Raw genomic sequence first — 10723 nt, 5'->3', positions numbered from 1 at the left:
CATATATATACAAAAACATGTAACTTTCCTATAAAGCAAAAATAATCTAAAGAAAAACATAATCTGAACACATTCCAGTTATAATGAAATACAAAACTAAAAAGCAAATAAATTAGAAAAATTATTTGGGACAAATATTCTTTGCAATTAAATAACTATCATAAGCCATTAAGAAAAATAAAAATGCCCTAATACAAAAAGTAATTTCTCCAAAGAGGAAATTTAAATGACAATTAGACAAATTTAAAAAGTTCAATCTCACTAGTCATTAAAATGCAAAATAAAACAATGGAATACCATTTATTTTTGTTCAAAGTGTCACAGACATTTTTTTTAATGAATGTGATTGTAAGTATGCAGAAAAAATGGTACTCTCAAATTACTGTTGGTGGTTATGCATACCATTGGTACAACTTTCCGATAGGACAATATGACAAAACATATTAATAGGCTCAAAAACTTTAAATATCCTACTCTTTAATCTTCTAATTTCTCCAGGAATTTACCCTTTAAATATATGTATGTATATATAATTCATATTTAAATTGTATATAATATTATATACAAAGTATGTATATAATTTATAATATTTATGTACATAAATTTATATTCATAGATATTTATTAAAGCATTGATTTGTGACAGAAAACGATCGGAAATGACCTAGCCATACATATTCTCCTCCATGGTGGTCCTGGCCCAGTGGGAAAGACATATAAGGAATTTGCATAAGACAGCTGTGCAAAATAGAGCTGGAGGAGCTTTATTTGTACACAGAGATACTCCTGAGAATAACTCAAACACTCCCTTTGATTTCCCACCAGAAAACTATATGAGAGGATAGAGGCAATGGTAGAAAACTACCTAGAGGAGCATAAAGCAGCAGCTGTCCTTACAGTCCTGGATTTAGCGCAAAGGCAGCACAGGTGTTGCCCAGCTCTGCTATGAATAAGGTTGCAGAAGTTTTACAAGTCCCTCCAATGACAGTATATGAAGTAGCATCTTTTTACACAAGTATAATGGAAAGCCATTTGGAAAATGTCACATTCGAGCTGCACTGCTACACCTTGCATGCTTCGAAACTCTGACAGCCCCATACTGGAAGCAATTCAGAAAAAGCTTGGAATAAAGGTTGGGGAGACTGCACCTGGTAAACTTTTCTCTCTCACAGAGTTGGAACAAACTTTTTATTCTTATAGAGGTGGAATGTTTAAGGGACTGTGTAAATGTACCAATCATTCAGATAAATGACAATTACTATGAGGATCTGACACCTAAGGTTACTGAAGATATTATTGATGAGCTCAATGCTGGCACAATTCCTAAAATTGGGCCAAGGAGTGGGTGCTTCTCTTGTGAACCAGCTGGAGGTCTCACCTTTTTGACTGAACCACCCAAAGAATCTGGCTTTGGTGTGGAAGCAGGTCTTTAACCTACATTCAACTGTAAATATGTCACTGGAAAAATAAAATATGAACTTCCTATCTACCAAAAAAAAAAAATCAGAAATAACCTAAATATTTAACAATAGGGGGCTGGTTAAATAAATGACAGAACTTCAATATGATTAAGTATTATGTAGCTAATAAAATGATGCTATATGAAACATGTTCACAAAGAGTTGTTCAAAGCCACTGCAAAATGTAATTAATAATACCATGCATTCCTATGCATAGAAAAAAATTGGTTTATATTATATATATCAACATATTAATAATGGTCATTTTGCTTGTTCACATTTTCCAAATTTCTAAATAATTTATTTTGTAATCAGAAAAGAAGATATCACAGCTTCTTCTTTTTTTTTTTAAATAATCCCTACAAATTTGCTGGATGAATCAATATCAACCAGTGAGAAAAAAATAGGGCTTTTTCTCATCAACCAAGTTCCTTATGAGACTAAAGTCTAATGAGGTTGCCAAACAACCAAGATGATTGAGGATTCTCTGGCAGAAGTAGGGAATCAAAAGCTAGGTTGGTATGAGGCCCATTTTATTTTTTGATATTTGGACAAAGCTTGGAACATTGTGCTCAGTTAAGAGAGGTACACTTAGGGGACACTGATTCCTGGGAGAGTCCAGAGTGTTCTATGATTAACAGCTAAGGGAGATGAGAAGATTTCACCCGCTGAAAAGAAGAATTAAGGGGAATATAAAAATGCTCTTCAAATTTCCAAATGGCTTGTCTTAAGAAAGACAGACTAGACTCATTCTTAGTGGTTCCAAAAACAGAGCAAGCACTAACGCACAGAAATTGCCCAGATAGCATCTAGAGACAAAAACACCATTTTAACAATAAGACTCACTCCACAGAGGAGGAGGAAATGAGGCACGGCAGGGGTCTTCCAGGAGAGGTTTCCCATCAGGGATGTTGCAATGCAGAATCCTGCCTTTGTAAGGGATTGTACCATACTCGCAGACCTTACGATCTTGTAGATCAAAGTGTGGTCTGCAAGTGGCACTGATAGCACCTGGGAGCTTGATAAAAATACAAATTTTTGACCTCTCCCTTAGACCTAATGAATCAGAATTTGCATTTTCCAAGATCTCCGTGTAATTCGTAGCACGTTACAAAGTGAAAAACAGATGTGGAAGCAGCCCTCTAACTCAGTAGCCTCTCTATCCACTTGGGTTCTCCTGCTGCTACTCTGCTTTTACCTAATCTTTCATGACTTTCTAAATATCTAGTTAATTATTAGTTATTAAAGGCAGAAAATCTAAGGTGATTTGTGATAGAATGGGTATAATGAGCTTCCAAATTAATATAATGGGATGAATGATTACATTCCTTATTAGTAAGTATTTGGGGTAGGAGAGATTCCAAATGGATTTGAAGGCAGCCATGTATATTCTCCTTGGGGCCAATGCATCAGATCATGTCCCTATATGATTCCCATTCATTAGTTCCTGTGTTCAGGGAGCAATTTTAGGCTGCCCATCCATTCTTTAGAGCTATCTATAGAAGAGAAATGGCATTTTGCCTGCCAAGCGGCCATATGTGCATTCATTAGTTCTATCTATACTCTAGGAGAGTCTATCCTTGTGTGGACATAAACTTCCAACTTTCAACAGCTAATAGGCCAAACCTCCAGAGAAATGAAGAGAGGCATCATAACCAGACCTCATAAGACAAGGAACAGTATTTAATGGTGGCTGTATGTTAAATGATAGGACTTCACTTCTCTTGTAACTTCATCTCCTACCAGTCCCCAATTTGCAATTTTTTTTATGCTATGAAACAACCAAACACTTCCAGTCATGCCCTACCACAACTGTCCCATTACCTTCCTCTGGAGGGCCCTTTAGATCTGCCTCTGCCTGGACAACTTCTGGTCATCTTTTAACATTCAGCAGAGGCTTCAGCTGCTTCTCCAGGCATCCTTCCGTCAGCCTTGGCAGATGACTTGTTTTAACCTCCATTGTCTCATGTGAGACCAGAGCTGTCCAACAGAAATACCATGTAACAGGACCAGACACATTTAAACTTTCTGGTTGCCAGATTTCTTAAAAATTAAAAAGAAACAGGTAAAATAAAGTTAATTACGTAATTTATTTACCTTAGCATATCTAAAATGTTATCATTTCAACAGGGAATCAAAACCATGAGGACAATTAATGACAATTAAGGTTATGGGGCAGGGGGAAGGAAAAGCAGAGAGAGGGAAGGAGGGAGAGGGGTGGGGCCTTGGTGTGTGCCAGACCTTCTGGGGGCGAGGCATGATTGCAAGAGGGACTTTACCTAACAAATGCAATCAGTGTAACCTGGCTTATTGTACCCTCAATGAATCCCCAACAATAAAAAAAAAATAAATTACCATTTAGATATTTTACACTATTTTATAATGCCAACACTTCAAAATCCAGTGTCTTTTACACAGACAGCCCATCTCAATTCAGCCTAGCCACATTCCCAGTGCTCAATGGCCACATACGGCTGCTGGTGGGGACTATATCAGACAATACAACTTTACAGTGAAATAATCCACTTATAGGTTTGCTTTCCCTACCAGCAGGTAGGTCAATATTATACTCTCAGTCTCATTAGCACTTCCTCAGTGCCTGCCAGATATTGAGTGCTCACTAAATACGTGCTGAACTGAACTGACTGGGAGGTATTTTGAGAGGTGAAATTTTAGCAGGTGCTCAGATGAAGAACAGCTTATGCATACTTACAATAATTATGGTGATAAAATAATAGCTAATCTTTTTTCTTGAACCGTTATCTATGCTCACAATGATTCTATATAAAACATACCTTCATTTTTAATGAATAAAGAAACTTTTCCCAAACCATACAGCTACTAAGAAGAAGAGGCAGGATTTATTAAAATAGAGAAAAACAAAGTAAATGGTGTTAGTTACATATACACACACCCTACACAGCAAGTTGAAAATAAACTATGTTCACAGATATTAAAAGCCTTCCCCACTCTGTAAGCCTTCTCCTGGATCTCATTTACTGACATTTTATTTATAGCATCATTCACAGAGTTTGGTGAACTGCTGAGTTTTCCCTCATGCACGGTGGACCTCTTTACGAATTCCTGAACCAGTCATTCCTGGCTTGATATTTCATATCTTTCAATACTCACTTTCTATGTTGTTTGATTCTGTCTGTCTTGTCCAAATGGCCCCATGTTTCTCGAACCACTCCGGTGAACAGTCACTTCTCTGAGTGCCTCATCTTCACCCAGAATATTGAAAAAGAGTGATAAATAAACTGCTTCCCTCTTCACGGCTGCTGCCCCAAAAGACCCCACTGTCTTGCTTACAGGGCCTATGGGAGAGGGAAACAATAATCGTTGATGTGTGCTTTTGTTTAAAGGAACTGGGCTGAAATGTGCTTCCAAAAAAAATGACGCCGATTTAAAATTCTTTTTGGTGTACAAAAATTCCATTATCTCGAAACTGCTGGAGCCGGATAACCAGAACCACATCTGGCAAGGGATATAAAGCTGGAGATGTAAGGAAAGAAAATAGATTAGGGGAAGCTTGGAAAACAGGCGGATGAGTCTACATTGGATGTGTGGGAAATGAAGATCCCTTGAGGGTTCTCTGTGATAAAAACAGTGATTAAAGAAGATGAAATATAAGCAGGACAAACTGAAGGGAGAGGCTAGAATCTGAGAGGAAGCTTTAGTCCAGATCTAAGGGAGGGGAGACAGCAAGGGTACTTATTCGCAGAGAGGCCCAGGATCCCATACAGCCACGCCTAATTCACTTTACTATCACGTTACTACCCAGTTTTAGTAGAGGGTTTTTTTTTTTTAATTTATGTTTTTCCTATATTTGAGAAGGCAAAAATGAACTCAAGAGGAGCCAGGTATTTTCGTTAAAATGATAATAAAATTTCATCTCTGTGAATATAAAGGTTTAACTGAGTGTCCTGCTGAGTAAATGAGCTCTATCATAAGCATGTGGAACAGTTTCTTGGGCAGAAATGGATTTTGGAAAAATTTATAGTAAGTCTTTATTCACAGAATAAATAAGCACAATGAAAACAAAATAATTCTGAAAGCAGCCTCCTGCAGGTGAAGGCCATGTGACAGAACAGAAATGGCTGCCCTCAAAGGGCAGCTCCAGCCTGAGAGAGTGCCCCCAACTCATGACCCTACAGGGTTCTAAGAGCCCCATCCATGGCCAGGTCCACAATGGCAAGAGGAGGAGGTTGGATCTTGGGTTAACTGACACTGCATGCCCCACCTCAGGAAACCCTATACCATAAGCTACTATGTCCTTTCATTCTGGCTGCAATTTTTTTTTGTTTTTTGAGACAGAGCCTTACTCTGTTTTCCCAAGCTGGAGTGCTGTGGCATCATAGCTCACAGCAACCTCAACCTTCTGGGTTCAAGCGACCCTCTTGCCTGAGCCTCCCTAGTAGCTGAGACTACAGATGTGTGCTATCACTTTTAGTAGAGATGGGGTCTCACTCTTGCACAGGCTGGTCTCAACCTCCTGTGCTCAAGTGATCTATCCACTTCAGCCTCAATTTTAAATGACATAGAGACTTAAGAGTTATTTCATTCATGTTTAGATCTGAATGAGCTTTGGAGAACATCTCAAAACCATAGTTTAAGAATACTTCTAAGCTGCACAAATCTTTTGCCAATTAAATCTGATGCAAATACAATGGATAGATATTAAAATGGGGCTCCTGAATGGATTAACAAGGTATGGTACATGTATACCATGGAATACTATTCAGCCACTAAAAAAGATGGAGACTTTATATTTTTTGTATTAACCTGGATGGAAGTGGAACACATTATTCTTAGTAAAGCATCACAAGAATGGAGAAGCAAGAATCCAATATACCCTATTCTAATATGAAGGCAGTACATGAGCTAAAGGGGGCTACAAAGGGGGGTACAGGGGAATGAGCAAGTGGGGAGAGGGGAGAAAGAAGGGAGATGGGGGTCATGGTGTATAGCTCACCTCTTGGGGGCAGGACACAATTATAAGAGAGACTTTATCTAACAAATGCAATCAGTATAACCTAATTCTTTATAACCTCAATGAATCTCAAACAATAAAAAAAATAAATATAAAAAAATTAATTAATTAATTAAAAATAAATAAATAAAATGGGGCTCTTTGGAATGAAAAGCCTGGAACCACATTCTCTCCCCTTCCCTGACCTGCCTTCACCCCCCAACTTACATACATACCATAACACTCTTCCTGGGACCCTGCAGAGAAAAGAGCCTACTATTTTATGTGAGCCTTTTGTGACAATTGAAAAATCCAAGCCCGGAAGGTTTAACACAGGTCTTCTATTAGCAGCCAGATAGCATACTAAACAATCTGGAAAACTCCCTTCTAGAAATATATAGAATGTTAGCTAACTACAAATACCCATTTAACTGCATAAAATGAACTCAAGCTCAACAGTTTGAAAATGGACACAACCTGTAACCTAGTCAAGTTCATGTCTAGGTATATATCCCAGAACAGTGTTTTTCAAAATGTCTGTGAAGATGCAACACTGGGTCGGGGAGTTATTTTTATAATTGCAATTGGCATATGTGTACACATATAGACACATGCTGGTAACACACCCCACCCACACACACAGGTGTGTGAAGTAAACTGGAATAAACTGGATTTGAATTGAATAGAAAATAAGGCTAAGTATTATTTTGAGAGACTTTTGTTCCATATATATGTGCACACATACACTTAAATATAGCACATGTATGTGCTAAGTTTCCATGCAAACTGTGTGAATGTAGACAAAAAATTTTGATAAAAACACCATGTTAGAGAAGCTCTTGTATGTTAGGACAAGGAAATGTGCAAGAACGCTCATTAGAGCATTGCTTATATAGTGCAAAATTTGAAACGATTTAAATGTTCATCAGCAGGAGAATCGGTGAGTATATAAAGGGCTGCTTGTGAAATATTATAACTTAAAGCAGTTCAGATGAATGAACTAGAGGTGACTTGCTGAAATCTTACGCTAAATTAAAACAACAGCAAGTTGCAGGATGACATGTACCCTGTGTTTTCATATATTTAAAGTTTTGAAAATCAAAACAACAGGTGTACATGTACTCAGAGTATGAAAGCATTTGCATTCAAGACAGGACTTATCTCTGGGTTGGGAGAAGAGGAAATGGGATTAGAAGTCCACAAAGAACTTCAACTATGTCCGAAGAAAACTACAATTGCTTCAAACTGGATAGGTGGCAAAGTTTTATTTTATTCTATTTTTTTGTTGTTGATAAAACATGGGGCGGGGGGGGCGGGGGGGGGCTAGGTTTGGTCACATGTACTAACCAGAGACCAAACAGTGGATTGTTAAGTATTTGGGACTAAACCCAGGGGCAGGATCCTCATTGATTCCTAATCCTGTTTTTTTTCCGCGTGGCTCCCAGTTCATGATCTGTGTGCAAGCGAAGGATTTGTATCATTTCAGTCCTTGTCTTAGTAATTTATTTTTACCTGAGACATAATGTTCCTCACAGTCCACCAAGGCCACATCTGCTCTGGCCAGAAACAGCACAAAGCACGTTTGCTTTGCAAAGGCTGAGCTGACACTTGACTTTGTCCCTTGGCTCAGTTCTCCAACTTTACTCTTGTATTTGCAACTGAAAGGTCAGTAGAGGCTTGGTCTAAATAGCAAAAACATAAGCAAGAGAGAGAGAGGAAAAAAAACACAAAGGCTTAGGAAAAGGAAGGAAAACCAGCTTTGAATGAGGAAATAGAGAACATAAAAGGTGATCAAATTAAAGTCAGAATATTGCTGAAAAACCATAAAATAGACATGGAGTGTATTTTAGATGATGGGAGTAACTTGACATAGTGGCATTTTTATAGGTCTGATCACAAATACATAATCTATTCTAATAGGAGGGGGTTTGTTACTTTTTTATTTTAGTCTATCTTAAGACAAAAAAAATAAGACAGACGATGCCTTGGCAACACCAGCAGAATCTTAACACAGCGAGATTTATGGTGCTTTGGAAAAGTTCAGGGCAGTGGTTTTCATCATTGGCTCCTTTACGCTCTTTGAGTTACATAAGAGCGCTTACTTCTGTTTCTTCTTTCAAACTAAATACATAATCATAACCTCTAGGTCATGAAGTTAGCTTTTCAGGTGGGTGAGCTAAAGCCTTCTGCTTTGAAGGGGGTGATGCTGGCAGAAAGTGAAGATAACCCTCATGGTACAGGGCCCAAACAGATCATTCCACAGAGTTAAGAAGTAAACTGCATGACTGTATCTTTAGGATACTTCTTACCCTGGCGTGCCCACCTGCATTCATGATCTATGCACATACTCTTTTTCTATTGCTGAGGGAAACTCAGCTCTCTGACAGAATTGCTTCAGTTGTATCAAGAACAAATACAGCAACAACTAAGATCTACTGAGTGCTTACTCTTCTAAGTGCTTCATCTGGTCATCACCATGTTCCCAGGAGGTGCCATGACTAGACCCATTTTACAGATGAAAAAACTGAGATGCAGGAAGTTGAAGTAATAGAACTCAGGCCACCCAGAATAAGTGGTAAAACCAGATTTGTGCTAGCCAGCTGATTCTAACAGCTTGGGTTTTTAAGTTGTTATGTCTAGTAGGTGGTATTTAATACAAGTAGAGGCAGCAACTGAGATGACAGCACTAAGCTATGCTAGCAATCATAGGGCCTGTGTCAGCCACAGGGGCTCTAAGAGGGAAGTATTCACACTTTTCTCCCACCAGTGAAGGTGAGGTGCTTCAGTAAAACTCAGAATTCTTTACTGAGAATTTCTAGCAATTCAGAACAGCTGCTTCTGAAATGGAGTAGAGTCTGCTCAGAATGCCTATATATCTTGCCCTACCTAAGTTATGGCTAATTTCTGCTACACCTTCAACTCCCAGAGAATCAAAGTGCAGATGGACTTGGAGATGATATCGGATAAAAGTCAGAAGACTTAAACTTGAGTCCAGTGTTATCATTTACTAACTAAATGGAATTTGCCTTTCCAGGCTTCATATTCCTTTTGTGTGCAATGAGAAAAATGATGCTTAATACACACGGTAGTAAGACTCAAATAAGATAGAGACACGGAGAATATTGATGGCACACACTGTTGACACACAAGGATCTTCCTTCTTTGTTCCATAAATCAATGAGCACACTACAACAAAATTCTATAAACATCTATGATAGACCCATGTGATCCCAAAGAGCCTTCTTATGCTGTAGCATTATTAATCTTGGTCGGGTCATTCTTCCTTCCTATTTTTTCTTCTAGTCTATAAAGGAGGGATATTAATCACTACAGTAACTGTCAACTATTTTGTGGTTTTGTTTCCCTGGTCTAGGAGAACCAAACCCAGGATTTCTAAACAGTGGGTTGGGCACTTCTGGGCAACCTGGCTCTCCTAAGAGGAATCACATTCCAAACACTCCCAAAGGAAATCTAATATCTAATACAATCACAGTGGTTCCAACTACCCTCAAGTTCAAGTGGTAGAGAAAAAGGAACTAGATTGTGTACCAGAAGAGCTGGGTAGATATCCAGTTTAGCAGGCAACCTGCTAGAAATGGGGGTTGTGGCATTCCGCACTTGTTATGGGTAATGCCAGACACATGAGGAATGCAGAACAGAATGACCTTTGAAGGAGCTTCTAGCCCTGTGATCTCCATGTGACTGCTTCACTGATAAGTATCACTTGACAGTGATGCCAGGTAAGACCAGCTTCAGCAGGCTGGGAGCCACAGCCCAGGGCCTTATAGGCTTCCTGCCTCTCTGCATGGGCCTCTCCATGGGTGAGGGCTCTCAAGCACTAGATGCATCAACCGTGGCAGCTGTAATTTGAGGGAGTAACTACAGTGTGGTCCTGAAGCAGCTGTGTGCCAGCTGAATGCTCTACTAGTTTCTCCAGAACAGGGCTGAGCCCATTCCAAGGGGAGCTAACCCTGACAGCTCTGGGGAAAGCCAGTCTCCTGGGAGCTGAGGTACTAGGGCTGGGAATGATAGATCATTCTCACTGGGAAAAGACAGAAGGGGATCGGTTGCTCTCGTCAGAGTCCACCACATAGACTGTCCCTTCCTTGGCAAGTACCTTCCTCTGGGCTCTGAAATCCTGAAGCAGGTGATAAGATAATTTGCCTATGCAACACAGAGCTCCGTCAGCAGCCTCAAGATCTGTCATGATGCCAGTGAGCTGAGTTGCTAGGACATTACCACAAGATGAGCGTGGGCAGCCTCCCTAACCCTGTGCAAGGGACTCCCACTAA

At 39.3% G+C, this 10723-nt stretch overlaps 1 long non-coding RNA gene and 1 pseudogene across 1 annotated transcript; one reads left to right on the top strand and one right to left on the bottom strand.

The window, feature by feature from the left end:
• The first annotated feature begins 203 nt into the window (after positions 1–203).
• On the top strand, positions 204–1798 carry LOC128573615 (NADH dehydrogenase [ubiquinone] flavoprotein 2, mitochondrial-like; annotated as a pseudogene).
• Positions 1799–3255: 1457 nt separating this feature from the next.
• On the bottom strand, positions 3256–8076 carry LOC128573626 (uncharacterized). Its single transcript, XR_008376501.1, has 3 exons — positions 7944–8076; positions 4592–4776; positions 3256–3502 (listed from the first exon to the last, which is right to left on the bottom strand). It is a non-coding gene; the product is annotated as an uncharacterized LOC128573626 (long non-coding RNA).
• Between the last annotated feature and the right edge of the window lie 2647 nt (positions 8077–10723).

This window comes from Nycticebus coucang, chromosome 2 (assembly GCF_027406575.1).
Source record: "Nycticebus coucang isolate mNycCou1 chromosome 2, mNycCou1.pri, whole genome shotgun sequence".
Lineage (NCBI taxonomy): Eukaryota > Metazoa > Chordata > Mammalia > Primates > Lorisidae > Nycticebus > Nycticebus coucang.
This window is presented reverse-complemented; position numbering and strand designations above follow the sequence as displayed.